Here is a 13,315-nt window from a genome sequence, read left to right as displayed (position 1 = left end):
ATATATAGGTACCTTCATTTGCAGAAACTCGCAAGTGTGCAGTAACTGGGCCACAAGAAGGGCAAGTCTACAATTCACAAATAACCATTGCAGGGCTCAGGAAATGACTGCCTCAACTGCTGCAGGTACTGTAAAATCAAGGACCAACTTCCTAGAGGCTATTTTCCTTGGTGGGTAGTGCAGGATTATCAACAGAGGGGCCGGGATGGCCGCCCATGGTGGGCACTGTGTCATAATGTGAACTGGGGGCACTACAGTTGTTTTTTTTTTTTATATATATTTTTATTGTATTCAAAGCAATATAATATACAATGTAAGTATACAACATTGTGAAGTAACAAACAAGTCAATAAAGACATACTGTATAACCGTATTAATGTCAATGAACATGTATTTTCATTTTTATGGGAAAAAGGTGAGGAGAAAAGGTGGGGGAGGAGGGGGTGCGTGGGAAAAAGACAAAGACTACCAATCATTTTTGGTAAATTTCAGATCAGATAAAAAATATTAAGAAAATAAGGAGAGAATACTATGACGGATGGGTCTAGGAGAGACATTGCAAAAGGGACCAAGTTGTATTTTTAAAAATCTTCATAATATTGTTATGTGTGTCAGTAGGTAAATAAGCTAAATACAATTCCCACGTCGATTAAAAAATCTTAACTCATTTTTCGATAATATAGATTGCAGTAAGTCTGTCAAAATAGAGAGGTTAGCAATTTAAATTTTAACATTTCTATAGATGGGACGGTCTTCGACAGCCGGTGCCGTAAAATCAGTTTTCTAGCCAAAGTTGTGAGAATTGTTAATAATGGCAGATTTGGAAACTAAAGTTAGGGACCAAGAGGTGAAGTCAGGTAAAAGAAATACCTTTTTGTTTCCAGAAAAGATAATGAGAAATGGTGAGTGATGAAGTCAAATTTCGATTTCCCCACAACAGAATAAATTTAGTGGAATAGGGATTTGACCCAAGACGCTTGTGTATGACAGACCACGCTCTATAAGTACCCATAAAAAATAAATTGTGTATGATACCCCTCTGCAATTTTGAGTGAGGTAAATTAAGTAGCTGCATCGGCAAAAGGTGCAAATAATGCTTCCTCTAAGAGCTGGTTAGTGAAATTAGATTGGCCTAGACACCAGTCTGAGATATATCTAAAAGCAGCAGCATAACAATAAGTGGAAATGTCAGGAAGGCCTAGTCCTTCTTTGGTTTTAGGATGGAGTAATCGGTTCCTAGTGATCCTAGGTTTTTACGATTCCATAAGAAGCGTTGATACTCTGTTGTACATTTAGAAGTGTCAGCTTTAGAACATAGGGATCAATTGTAGCGGGTATGTCAATTTAGGAAATAATGTAGGAAATAAAACACTTTTAATAACTGCTACTCGTCCCAATAGGGAACTACAGTGTGTTTAACACATTTGTGGTGCCAGGGGGGTATCTATAATGGGTGCAGGGTGTGCGGTGCACATGGGCCCCCGGGTCCACTGCACACCCTGCACCCATACTTTGTAATACTCACCTCTCCGAAGTCCCACGTCGGGTCTCCCAGCGCTGTTTAAACACCGGATAATGGCCGACACAGCCATTTTTCCGTCATTTTGCGCATGAGCTGTGAGGAGATCGCTGGGAAATGTTGGCCGCGCCATTTCCCCGGCGATCTGTGCATACGCAATAGACCCTGGGTACACTCTAGTGCCCAGAGTCTATTGATTCTGCGGTGGTGGCTGGTCAGCCACGTCAGTCGGCTGCTGGCCACCGGAGTGAGAGGAGGGGGCCCGTGTCGAGGGATGCACACGGGCCTCCTCCTCTCTAAAGACGCCCCTGTGTGTTGCTGGGAATATTTCCACATTATGCTTTTTTTTTGTTTTAAGTGTTTTTGTTAAACAACAAAGAAAACTAAAGCATAAAACTACAAAGTGCATATGAAAAGTACACATTATGGCATTGTAAAGGATACATTACAAAGAATATCCATAAGTTAAGAACAAAGTTATCAATATGAAATTTCAAAATTCAGTACACGTTCAAGAAAATGCGGGGATTAACTTGGCATAATATCCACTAATAGAAAACCGAAAACTAACATAAAGCAATAAGGTGGAGAGAGGGAGGCAGAGAGGTAATATGGAAATGGGAGATCCCCAAAAAAGCAGCAAGGAATCAAAAATTGCACAGGAGAACCAAAGAAGAGGGGAGACACCAAAGTCATATAATCACAATACAATTGGCAGATTATTCAATAGCAGTCTAGTTTCATACCAGTCCATATGTTAATTTATGATTTATCACATAATCGAAGGAAATAAGGTATCAATAAAACTCTCCTCTATTTAAAAAAAGATTGTACTTTATCTTCCTTATGGAGAGAAGCCTCAAGACAATCCATATGGAGGAGATAAAATAATTTATCTATAAACCTAGTGGGCTAAACTGAATCCAATCCGAGATGAGCGGTTCAGTTACGACTCAGATCTTCCTGCCAAGTTTGGATCTCAGAACAAAGCTTCATCTTTCCAGAAATGCCAGCTCTCATGAGAGTGCCATGATTTCCGGAAAGATGAAGTTTTGCCTCATTCTGAGATCCGAACTTGGATCTTGTAACTGAACCGCTTATCTCTAATTATGATATACATTTTTTAGCAGCTGCAAAAACAACATCAACTGTACTTTTTTACTCCCTTTAGTAAATCTGGTTGTAGGAGCCGAGACCCCCAATCTGGAGTAAGAGGAAGATAATCAGAAGGTGTTTCATTGCAAAAAAACTTGAACCCCAACATTTTTGATAGGAGGCAATCCCATAAGCAATGGTATAGTGAGGCATCAGGATAAGAACACTTAGGACAGGGTGGGCAAAGGCATAGACCAATAGAATAACGTCTGGACAGGTACCCTCATTAATACAGTATAAAATGCATTTCTTTGTACATGGTGGACGATAAAGTCTTATTAGCATAGAGCAATGTAGAGAGAAGTTGTTGTTCACTAAGGTGAGGGAATTGCAGAGTCAACTGGGTCATCCCAGATTTCCTTCGACCCTCATAGAAAGGAATCCACAGTAGATTATAGAAATAAGAAATTGCTTTAAGTATCACTTGTGGGTTCTGCTGTACAGTATCTAGTTGATTAGCGGTATCATGAGGAGACAGATAAGGACTATGTGGGTATAGTGCTGTGCTTGCGAAAAATGCCAAATTCTGACTGGTGAGGAAAGACAACTTCGCTTTAGCTGCTAGAAAAGCTTTCTACGCCAGATATCGGCAAAATTCCTAATAGACTTTATACCTTCTCTTTGCCACATGACAAATGGATGTGTAGCAGAGCCAGGCTGAAACTCACAGTTGCCCGTTAATGGGAGAAATAACTAATGATAATTGTCAAGGTTCCATTTAATTCTAACACTATGCCAAATATTCCAGGACATCATCAACAGGGGGTTGTCTAGAATTTGTTGGACATTTAAAAAATAGGTGGGTATGCTATGCACATTGGTAGTGATTACTTAGTAGCTTCTGCCCCTAAAGCAATATGTGCACTCCTTACACCAATTTGTGTTCCTATTAAGGCATCGCACACCAGCCTGTGTGCACCCCACAAACAGCATTATGATGCACAGTGCACTGTACATGGTATGGCCAAAAAGCGGATCTATGCCCACTACATGGTCCTGTGCCCAGTATAGGAACCATGTGCCCATGACATACAGCCATGTGTTCAGCTTAATGGTCTTGTGACCACCAGACCCCAAAGCCCAATATCTACTATTTGCACCTGTATATTTAGTCCCATGTCCAGGTTATTTTACTGTAAGAAGTCTTTATATGGAGATAGCTAGCTAGTTATCTCTCTGCAGAAATGAGAGACCATTTTGTTTCACAGTACAGTAAATCCAATGAGTCACACATAGTTATAAGAGGCAGCCTGGCCGGCAAGCCGCCTTCTCTACAGCAATGATCTAAGGGGCATCTCTCTTAATTAGGTAGTTAGAAACACGCTTCATAAATAGTTATGTTTCATATCCATTCATACTCTCCAGAGGTCTCCACACTGAACAAGATACTTGTATGACATCATATCTAGGTGCGGTTTGCCTATAGTGACAGAAGTAACATAATAGTGAACAGGGCACATCACAGTGTAATTATTCACAACCAAGTGCTAAATAAGACACTCAGATCATACTCTTGACAAAGAAGCGTAATGGCTTTGAAATGCATTAATAGAGAATATTTTACTTTGAGCAAAAGTATTTCAAACGTATATTCTATTTATGACCATTGTATCAATAAATCTGAAATACAAGCTTGAAACGTTCAGAAAAACATGTTGCAGACAGACTATACTACATTTAGAGGTCTAATCGTCAATTATAATAAGTGGTCCAGTGCAAATGAAGGGTCTGTCTGGCTGAGATTTGCAGTGGCAGACTCAAACCTACCAGCGCAATTCATTATTGCTCCAGCGCCGGGAAAGGTGCTCTGCAATACAGCTTTCCCACAAAGCCTTAACACTACCACTTTCTCTACTAATACTAGCGGCAAAAATGTACTCTGCTGGGCAGGGATACTGCACATTAGTGAATGTGGATGGCTGCTTTAACTTGCCCATCACTAAATAATATGTAAGATCACTACCTGTTATTGGCAGATCCAATAGGTGCTGATATGGGTTGGGTACGGCATGCCGGCACTCTGGATTCCAGTGGTAAGAATCCTGACGACGTTACCCCGACAGGGTCACAATCCTGACAGAAGGAGGTAAGTATACTCTCCTTCCCCTCCCTCTCCCACCCCGAAGCCTAAACCTAACCCCCCCCGTGCCTTAACCTAACCTCCCTCCCCCACAGCTTAACTCTAACCCTTCCCCCTAGTGAATAACCCTCCCCCTAGTGCCTAACCCTCCCCCTAACCCCAAAACTTACTATCGGTTTGCCAGCGGTCAGTATGCCGGTGCCGATATTGGTGAGCATTCTGAGCGCCGGCATCCCGGCAGCCAGGATAATAACTACATCCTGTTGATATAGGTGACAGCGATGAGTGAAGAGGTCCACACGATGAATAACTTAACCAGGTGCCGGTTATTAACCAGGTAGAATGAATTGTTGGATAACACAGGGGTAAAGCAGTTGGTACACAGTACAGCAGGTTCTGTAGATCCAGCCAGGAACGTGTGGGGGTTAATGCAGGTGGTGTGCATATAGGGGATCACGCACCTGTGTACATATAGACAGTGGTGCAGTGTGTACCCACATATACATATAGCGGTGGTGACACATTGGAGTAAGCAAGGTCTCACCTGTAGTACAAGCAGTCCCTCTGAGAAGACACTCAGAGAGACTGCTTGTACTACACTCAATGGAGGACGGAGCTGAAGACGCTTGGGAACGCAGCACAGTAGTGTATTCAGGCTGACTAGGTCAGAGGTCGGAGTGTAACGCAACTCTGGCACTACAGGGTCCTGGCAGCACAGATGAGGAGATAGCGCTCTCCTCCAACACCTGTAACTACCAACATATTCCTCCATAAGTCTGTTTCTTCAGACTGAGAATTTTTTTCGCACTGCGCATTAGCCGAACATATGTAACTTATTCGCATCTCAGCTGCATCTCTGCTTGAGTATAGCTGGGCAACAACTGGGTGTTTACACACAGGTTAATTGTCATGGGCATGTTCAGAGTTACGTATATGCAGAGAGCCATCTAATTCCACAACAATCTCTTGCAGTAATGCAAATGCACATTAAGGGGCCTCATTCAGAGCCGAGTGCAATACCGGTGCTCATGTAGCTGAGGAATTTTTTGCAACTGTGCATACATGAAAATTATAAAAAAATCATAAGGCACACGTGTTAGAGTGCATGCACGAAGGCGCTGTTAAGGCGCAGGGTTTCAGAGTTGTTGTGATCAAGGCACAGTATCAGAGTCCTTGTTTCAGTGATCAGGAAGCACGGTATCAGAGTTGTTGTTGCGATCAGGACGCACAGAATCAGAGTTGTTGTTGCGATTAGGACGCACGACATCAGAGTTGTTGTTGCGGTGATCAGGACGCACTGTATCAGAGTTGTTGTTGTGATCAGGACGCACAGTATCAGAGTTGTTGCTGCGGTGATGAGGACACACGGTATCAGAGTTATTGTTGCGGTGATCGGGATGCACGGTATCAGAGTTGTTGTTGTGGTGATCGTGATGCACGGTATCAGAGTTGTTGTTGCGGTGATCAAGACACATGGTATCAGAGTTGTTGTTATGGTGATCAGGACGCACGGTATCAGAGTTGTTGTTGCGGTGATTGGGATGCACGGTATCAGAGTTGTTGTTGCGGTGATCGGGACGCACGGTATCAGAGTTGTTGTTGCGGTGATCAAGACGCATGGTATTAGAGTTGTCGTTGCGGTGATTGGGATGCACGGTATCAGAGTTGTTGTTGCGGTGATTGGGACACATGGTATCAGAGTTGTTGTGGTGATCAGGACGCACGGTATCAGAGTTGTTGTTTTTGCGGTGATCAGGACGCAAGTTATCAGAGTTGTTGCAGTGATCAGGACGCACGTTATTTGAGTTGTTGTTGCGGTAATCAGGACGCACGTTATCAGAGTTGTTGTTGCGGTGATCAGGACGCACGTTATCAGAGTTGTTGTTGCGGTGATCAGGACGCACGTTATTTCAGTTGTTGTTGCGGTGATCAGGACGCACGGTATTAGAGTTGTTGCGGTGATCAGGACGCACGTTATTTGAGTTGTTGTTGCAGTGATCAGGACGCATGGTATCAGAGTTGTTGCGGTGATCAGGACGCACGTTATTTGAGTTGTTGTTGCGGTGATCAGGACGCACATTATCAGAGTTGTTGTTGCGGTTATCAGGACGCACGTTATTTGAGTTGTTGTTGCGGTGATCAGGACGCACGGTATCAGAGTTGTTGTTCCGGTGATCAGGACGCATGTTATTTGAGTTGTTGTTGCGGTGATCGGGACGCATGGTATCAGAGTTGTTGCTGCGGTGATCAGGACGCACGTTATTTGAGTTGCTGTTGCGGTGATCAGGACGCACGGTATCAGAGTTGTTTTTGCGGTGATCAGGACGCACGGTATCAGAGTTATTGTTGCGGTGATCAGGACGCACGTTATTTGAGTTGTTGTTGCGGTGATCAGAACGCACGGTATCAAAGTTATTGTTGTGGTTATCGGGATGCACGGTATCAGAGTTGTTGTTGCGGTGATCGGGATGCACGGTATCAGAGTTGTTGTTGCGGTGATCAAGACGCACGGTATCAGAGTTGTTGTTATGGTGATCAGGACGCACGGTATCAGAGTTGTTGTTGCGGTGATCGGGATGCACGGTATCAGAGTTGTTGTTGCGGTGATCGGGACGCACGGTATCAGAGTTGTTGTTGCGGTGATCGAGATGCACGGTATTAGAGTTGTTGTTGCGGTGATTGGGATGCACAGTATCAGAGTTGTTGCGGTGATGAGGACACATGGTATCAGAGTTGTTGTTGCGGTGATCGGGATGCACGGTATCAGAGTTGTTGTTCCGGTGATCGGGATGCACGGTATCAGAGTTGTTGTTGCGGTGATCAAGACGCACGGTATCAGAGTTGTTGTTATGGTGATCGGGACGCACGGTATCAGAGTTGTTGTTGCGGTGATCGGGACGCACGGTATCAGAGTTGTTGTTGCGGTGATCGGGACGCACGGTATCAGAGTTGTTGTTGCGGTGATCGGGACGCATGGTATCAGAGTTGTTGTTGCGGTGATCGGGACGCATGGTATCAGAGTTGTTGTTGCAGTGATCGGGACGCACGGTATCAGAGTTGTTGTTGCGGTGATCAGGACGCACGATATCAGAGTTGTTGTTGCGGTGATCAGGACGCACGTTATTTGAGTTGTTGTTGCGGTGATCAGAACGCACGGTATCAAAGTTGTTGTTGCAGCGATCAGGATGCACAGTATCAGAGTTGTTGTGGAAAAGTGACTAGAAGTGCAAAAATGGTCCATTTAATGGGCATGTTATAGAGGTGTTGCAGGCTTGTCAGTTAAAGCAGATGCACAGACGCTAACATAGGAGGATATAGTCAGACAGAGAAACTGCACCTGCCATAAGTTTTGATGGTGCGACTGATTTGGCATGTAAAGACAGCATGTAAGTGAGTGTCTCGGTCCTTGCACACTCAGACGCACAGCTGTCTGAGTGTGCGTCTGAGTGCATGCTCTTCTGATTCCACTTCTGAATCATGCCCTAAGGGTTCCCTGTGGCTCGCGCATGCACTGGCTGACAGTCGTGCATGCGCATTAGGACTCCCCAGTCATAAATCTGGAAGTTCTCTCATCCCTTATCGGAAGAGCTGTCCGTTGCGTTTCAATCACAATTGTATGTGCATAATACATGCGGTAAGTGGTGGGATGTATCGCATCCAAAATGCAATGCTTGATACATCCCACCCTTAGTTTAGGAAGAGAATATATGTAAAAAAAACACATTATAGTCAATAAAATTATATTATAATACTATCATTATGGTTAGTCAGATACAGATGCATTCTCTGGGACTTTATTCTTTTTTTATTTTGTTATGTCAATGAAAAAAAGTTGCATTATAGAATATTGCTAATTAACTATTTTAGTCATAACACCTGAGTATAAACTGGATACATATAACACAGCACAAAAACAACAACGACAGATAACTATTACATTACTATATCTTTGCTGATTGCATTAGAAACCCACCTCTATCCTGCAGACAGTGTCGGTTACCAGGCAACCGAGGATCAACAAGCAGCTCCAGTAACCTCCATGCACTACCCGTATCTCAGACAGTAAAGACTCCTCCCCTCTCCCCCTCTCCAGCTCTGTAGTACAAGCTCCATGGTCACAGCTACTTAACCAGCATACTCCTCCCATGGCTGCTGTATATTACGGTCTCATCCTCTTCTGCATGCCGTGCTGTATACAGTGCAGGCGCTGCTATAGTTATGCTGTTAGGTGTAAATAAGGTACTACACAAGGTATATAAAGATAGAGATAGATAGATAGATAGATAGATAGATAGATGATAGAGCTATCTATATAATCGATCGATGATATAGATAGCTATGAGATAGGTAGATAGATAGATATGAGATAGATAGATATATGATATAGATAGATATGAGATAGTTATATAGATTATATAGATAGATATGAGATACAGATATGTAATTTAGTGCATACACATACTTCCCAACATTTGTTGGGAGGGAGTCGGGACCTGTGCGCGCCGAAAAAGGGGTGTGGCCTAATCGTAAAGGGGCATGGTCTGATGACACGCCCCCTTTTACATCACTAATGGGGCGTGCCCAGCACCACCGAGATGCTGGGCTTCCCCCCGTACTCTGAATAGATGCTGTGTGCATGCGCACAACGTCTATTCTAGCTCTGCATACATGCTGTTCTGCATAGCAGAGTAGAATGTATGCTTCCCCCATCTCCCCCCCCATGTGGGACAATGCAGCCCGCGAACGGGACAGTCCCAGAAAAACGGGACTGACCCACTAAATGCGGGACAGTTGGGAGGTATGCATACACACGGGACGACCGTCAGCGATAACGATCTCCCGGGTGTGCTGGATGACTGATATCGATCATCCAGCACACTACTAACGATCACTGGTCCCTATACTAACCTGGTCGATATCGACCTGGTTGGCCAGCATTTACGGGCAATGGACGATATAATTATTGTTCATACGTGCCCGCGCATCTATCTATATGATATCTAGATAGATATGATATCATACCTCCCAACATTCCGAGTCCCACAGTCGGGACCTCGGCGCACGCGCCCGAAAAGGGGGCGTGTCCTGATCGTAACGGGGTGTGGTCTGATTACACGCCCCAATTTACATCATTAATTGGGCGTGCCCAGCATCTCCGAGATGCTGGGCTTCCCCCCGTACTGTGAATAGATGCTGTGCGCATGCGCACAGTATCTATTCTCGCTCTGCATACCCACATAGCAGAGCAGCGGTGTATGCTTCCCCCCACCGCGGGACACTGCGGCCCGTGGGTGGGACAGCGGGACAGTCCCAGAAAGAAAAACGTGACTGTCCCGCTGAATGCGGGTCAGTTGGGAGGTATGTGATATAGATAGATATGAGATAGATAGATATATGAGATAGATATATGATATATAGAAAGATAGATAGATCACTTTTATCATAAATACATGCAACCCATATTTATGGAAACTTGCATGAAATGTAAATAGCGAATAGTTGGCAGCACTCAGGTAATAACCGTGTACTGTTACGTGCCACAGGACAGTATTAAAGGGATGACATGGCAAGCCTATATTATAAGGGGACAGTCGTGCCCTTATATTAAGGCTGAATCGAAAAAAACTCGATGGTACCCAAATGCGCATGCGCACGACGGCGGCTGCTCCGTCGTGCTCATGCGCGAGACCCGGCGAGCGACGGGGAAGCCGTCGGTCGGGGTCTCGCACCAAAGGGGGCGTGCTGTCGATGGTGAGTGACAGCACGCCTCCTTTGGTGGGCGTGCCAGGGCGTGGCTGCCCAGACGGAGGCGTTCCCATGGGAACGCCTACCGTCTGGGTCCGGCCCCACTACCATCTGGGTCCGGCCCCACTGACATCACTAGTGTCAGTGGGAGTGATTTTGCCTCTGATAGAGCCAAAATCACTCCAGGGCTTGCGGCAGTGAGACCCTACCGCAGGGTCTCGTCGCAAGCCCGATCATCGCGACCATCATCATGGACGCTCGCATAAGCTGTTGGTGGTAGACACACCATAAAAAACAAAACAAAAACGCCCTGATTCAGAGCGGGCACTAGTTCAGAACGTCCGGCTCTGAATCAGGCCCTGAATTCTCCATAGAGAATTCCGGAGGGGGGGCATGGTGTTTAAGGGGCTATACTTCAAAAATTATTGGAGTTACTGAGCTGAAATTTGGCATGGACAGGTAGAACTGTCGCCCGGTGCTGCATGCCAAATTTCAGGGCAGAAACATAAAAAATGAGGATTTGGGAGTAAATTAAAGTTCCAACTGTCAGTTTTTTCTGACACTCTCTGTTAGGACCACTTTTCTGCAGTAGTCTATGGGGGATTTTTGGGAAGGTATAACTCGGGGTAGAGGGCGAATTTAGACTTGGGGCTTTTATTATTAGGTAGCTATTGATCCAGGGTAGGGCCTTTTGGGGTTTAGGTAATTGAGAAAGTTACAGTTTTTAAACTATTACCTCACAATTGCGCCATTATAGAGCTAGGAAGTTTCAACTTCTTGTGCAGCCTCAGTAGGAGCCTCCAGCAGGTGTACTTACTGTGGCTTCACTTGGGTGCACCAAGATGGCTGCCTTTGCAGGCGTTAGTGGTGGGGACACGGCAGCGGTGGAGCGGGCCTGAGCGGCGGTGGTGGAGCTTGTGGTAGCGGTGGAGCGGGCGCTGGTGGCATTGGTACAGGCTACAGCAGCGGCGGTGGTGGTACGGCCTGAAGGACATAGCAGCAGCGGGACCCGGCGTCTGTGCGGGTGTTGGTGGCAGGCCTAGATTCGAGAGAATTAATGACCTCATTCAGAGTCGGTCGTAAGCGGCAGCTCGGTCATACCCAGCGATGTTCGCTAAACTGCGCATGCGCAAGATTCGCAATGCGTGTGCGCAAACTAGCTGTTGTGATCGGAAATTTCTCACTCCTAGAACACAGCCAGAGCCGTTTGTGGGTGGTAACAGGGGAAGGTGCTTGTGAACGGGGGAGTGGAGATCCAAACGCAGGCGTGCCTGACTATGCGAACGGAGTTTAATGGGAGTGCATAATTAACAAAGTAGTGTCATGGCACACGTGACATGGGTGGTTTTTACACTGACTAGATTGTAGTGCTTGAGAGAGGGTATGGTCAGTCTTTAGCTCTGCGATCAGCTCTGATATGTCCCGATGGTCTCGATTAATCCTTATATCCCCGGAGATGACGTGTGTTGCGATCGAGAAGGGGGCGTGTATTTAGTCTTACGGCCGCTTCTTACCCTCGCTTATTCAGCTAACGATCCCATCTTAGCGACGCAACTTGCGATCGCTTCATTTGCATATCCGGCCCCTTTCCCCTACGACCGAGCGGCCACTTACGACCGACTCTGAAAGAGGTCCTAAGTCCCTGCCAGCCATTCTGCTGAGTTTGGCAGCGGAGCCCATTTAAAAAATTCAAAGATGGCTGCCGTGAGCCAATCACGGTTAGCGGCGTCATCGTCTCACCCCCTTGGCTGGCTTATATAAGCCAGTATAAGGCGGCGGCATGGCAGTCCGATGGAGGAGAGGGAGCTATCACGATCTCCCGATGAAAGAAGATGCCAGAAGTCCTAGTCGGCGGCGGCCATGCAAAAGAGCTGACACAGGCTGCCACCAACTAGGTGAAGACGCCGGAAGTCCTAGTGAATGGTGGCCGTGCAAAAGAGCTGACAGGCTGCCGCCCACTAGGTGAAGAGGACACCAGAAGCCCTAGGGAGGTGGCAGCCACGCAAAAGAGCTAATTGGCTGCCACCCCCTAGGTGAAGACGCCGAAACCCTGGTGGCGCCCACCAGGCGAAGACACCGAAGCCCTGGTAGGTAGGCGCCCGCCAGATGAAGACGCCAAAGCCCTGGCGGGTTGGCGTCCGCCAGGCGAACGCGCCGAAGTCCTGGGGTGGCAGCGGCCATGAAAAAGAGCTTAAAGGCTGCCAATCCCAAGGTGAAGGTGCAGCTTAATAAATGACTTAAAAAAATCGGTGTAGTGTGTTTATTTTAATATTTATTTTGCTGTGGAACTACAGATACCAGCGGGCCCGTAATGCCCCGTATGCTGTTACTTGTGGTTCTCCATGTACCAGCATGCGGGGGAGGCTTGCTGGGACCTATAGTTTTCCCGCAAAAGACAATATTCTGTCAAATGCACCACATTACCAAATCGACCCGGCACCCACCGCCCAGGGGTGCCGGGGATAGGCCTGGAGTGCCCAGGAGAGCGGGACTCCTTTAGTGGGGGGTCCCCAGCTCCCTAGGGATCCCTGGCCTGGACTGACTAGCGGTCAGGGTCAGGGTTGATGCTTCGGCTGGGGGACCCGGTGAAAGGGCTCCCCTGGCTGTGGCATTAGCCCCCCGCTAGAAAAAGTCCAGTGCTGGTTCTGCACAATACAGGGGCACCCTACACATTTTTCCCTCTGTATTTTCATAACCAGGACTGGCTCAGAGCCCAATGCTGGTTGCGCTGAATACGGGGGACCCCTACGTCGTTTTTACCCTGTATTTTAGCAACCAGGACCGGCAGTGAAGAGCCCAGGGCTGGTTGTGCTTTA

General features: G+C 46.4%; 1 protein-coding gene across 7 annotated transcripts in view; it reads right to left on the bottom strand.

Annotated features, from left to right (window-relative positions):
* Positions 1–13,315, bottom strand: part of RNF32 (ring finger protein 32) — a 149,246-nt gene that overhangs the window by 50,290 nt on the left and 85,641 nt on the right. Inside the window, exon 1 of one of the 7 annotated variants that reach the window (XM_088450356.1) lies at positions 8,728–8,809. The exons of the other annotated variants lie outside the window; for them this stretch is intronic. The gene's annotated coding sequence lies outside the window, so the exon portion shown is untranslated. Of the gene's footprint in view, positions 1–8,727; positions 8,810–13,315 lie in introns of those variants that run through there. 7 annotated transcript variants of the gene reach the window in all.

Source organism: Taudactylus pleione, unplaced genomic scaffold (assembly GCF_031769625.1).
Source record: "Taudactylus pleione unplaced genomic scaffold, aTauple2 ptg000517l, whole genome shotgun sequence".
Classification (NCBI taxonomy): Eukaryota; Metazoa; Chordata; class Amphibia; order Anura; family Myobatrachidae; genus Taudactylus; species Taudactylus pleione.
The sequence above is the reverse complement of the archived record's forward strand: the minus strand, read 5'-3'. Positions and strand labels throughout refer to the sequence as shown.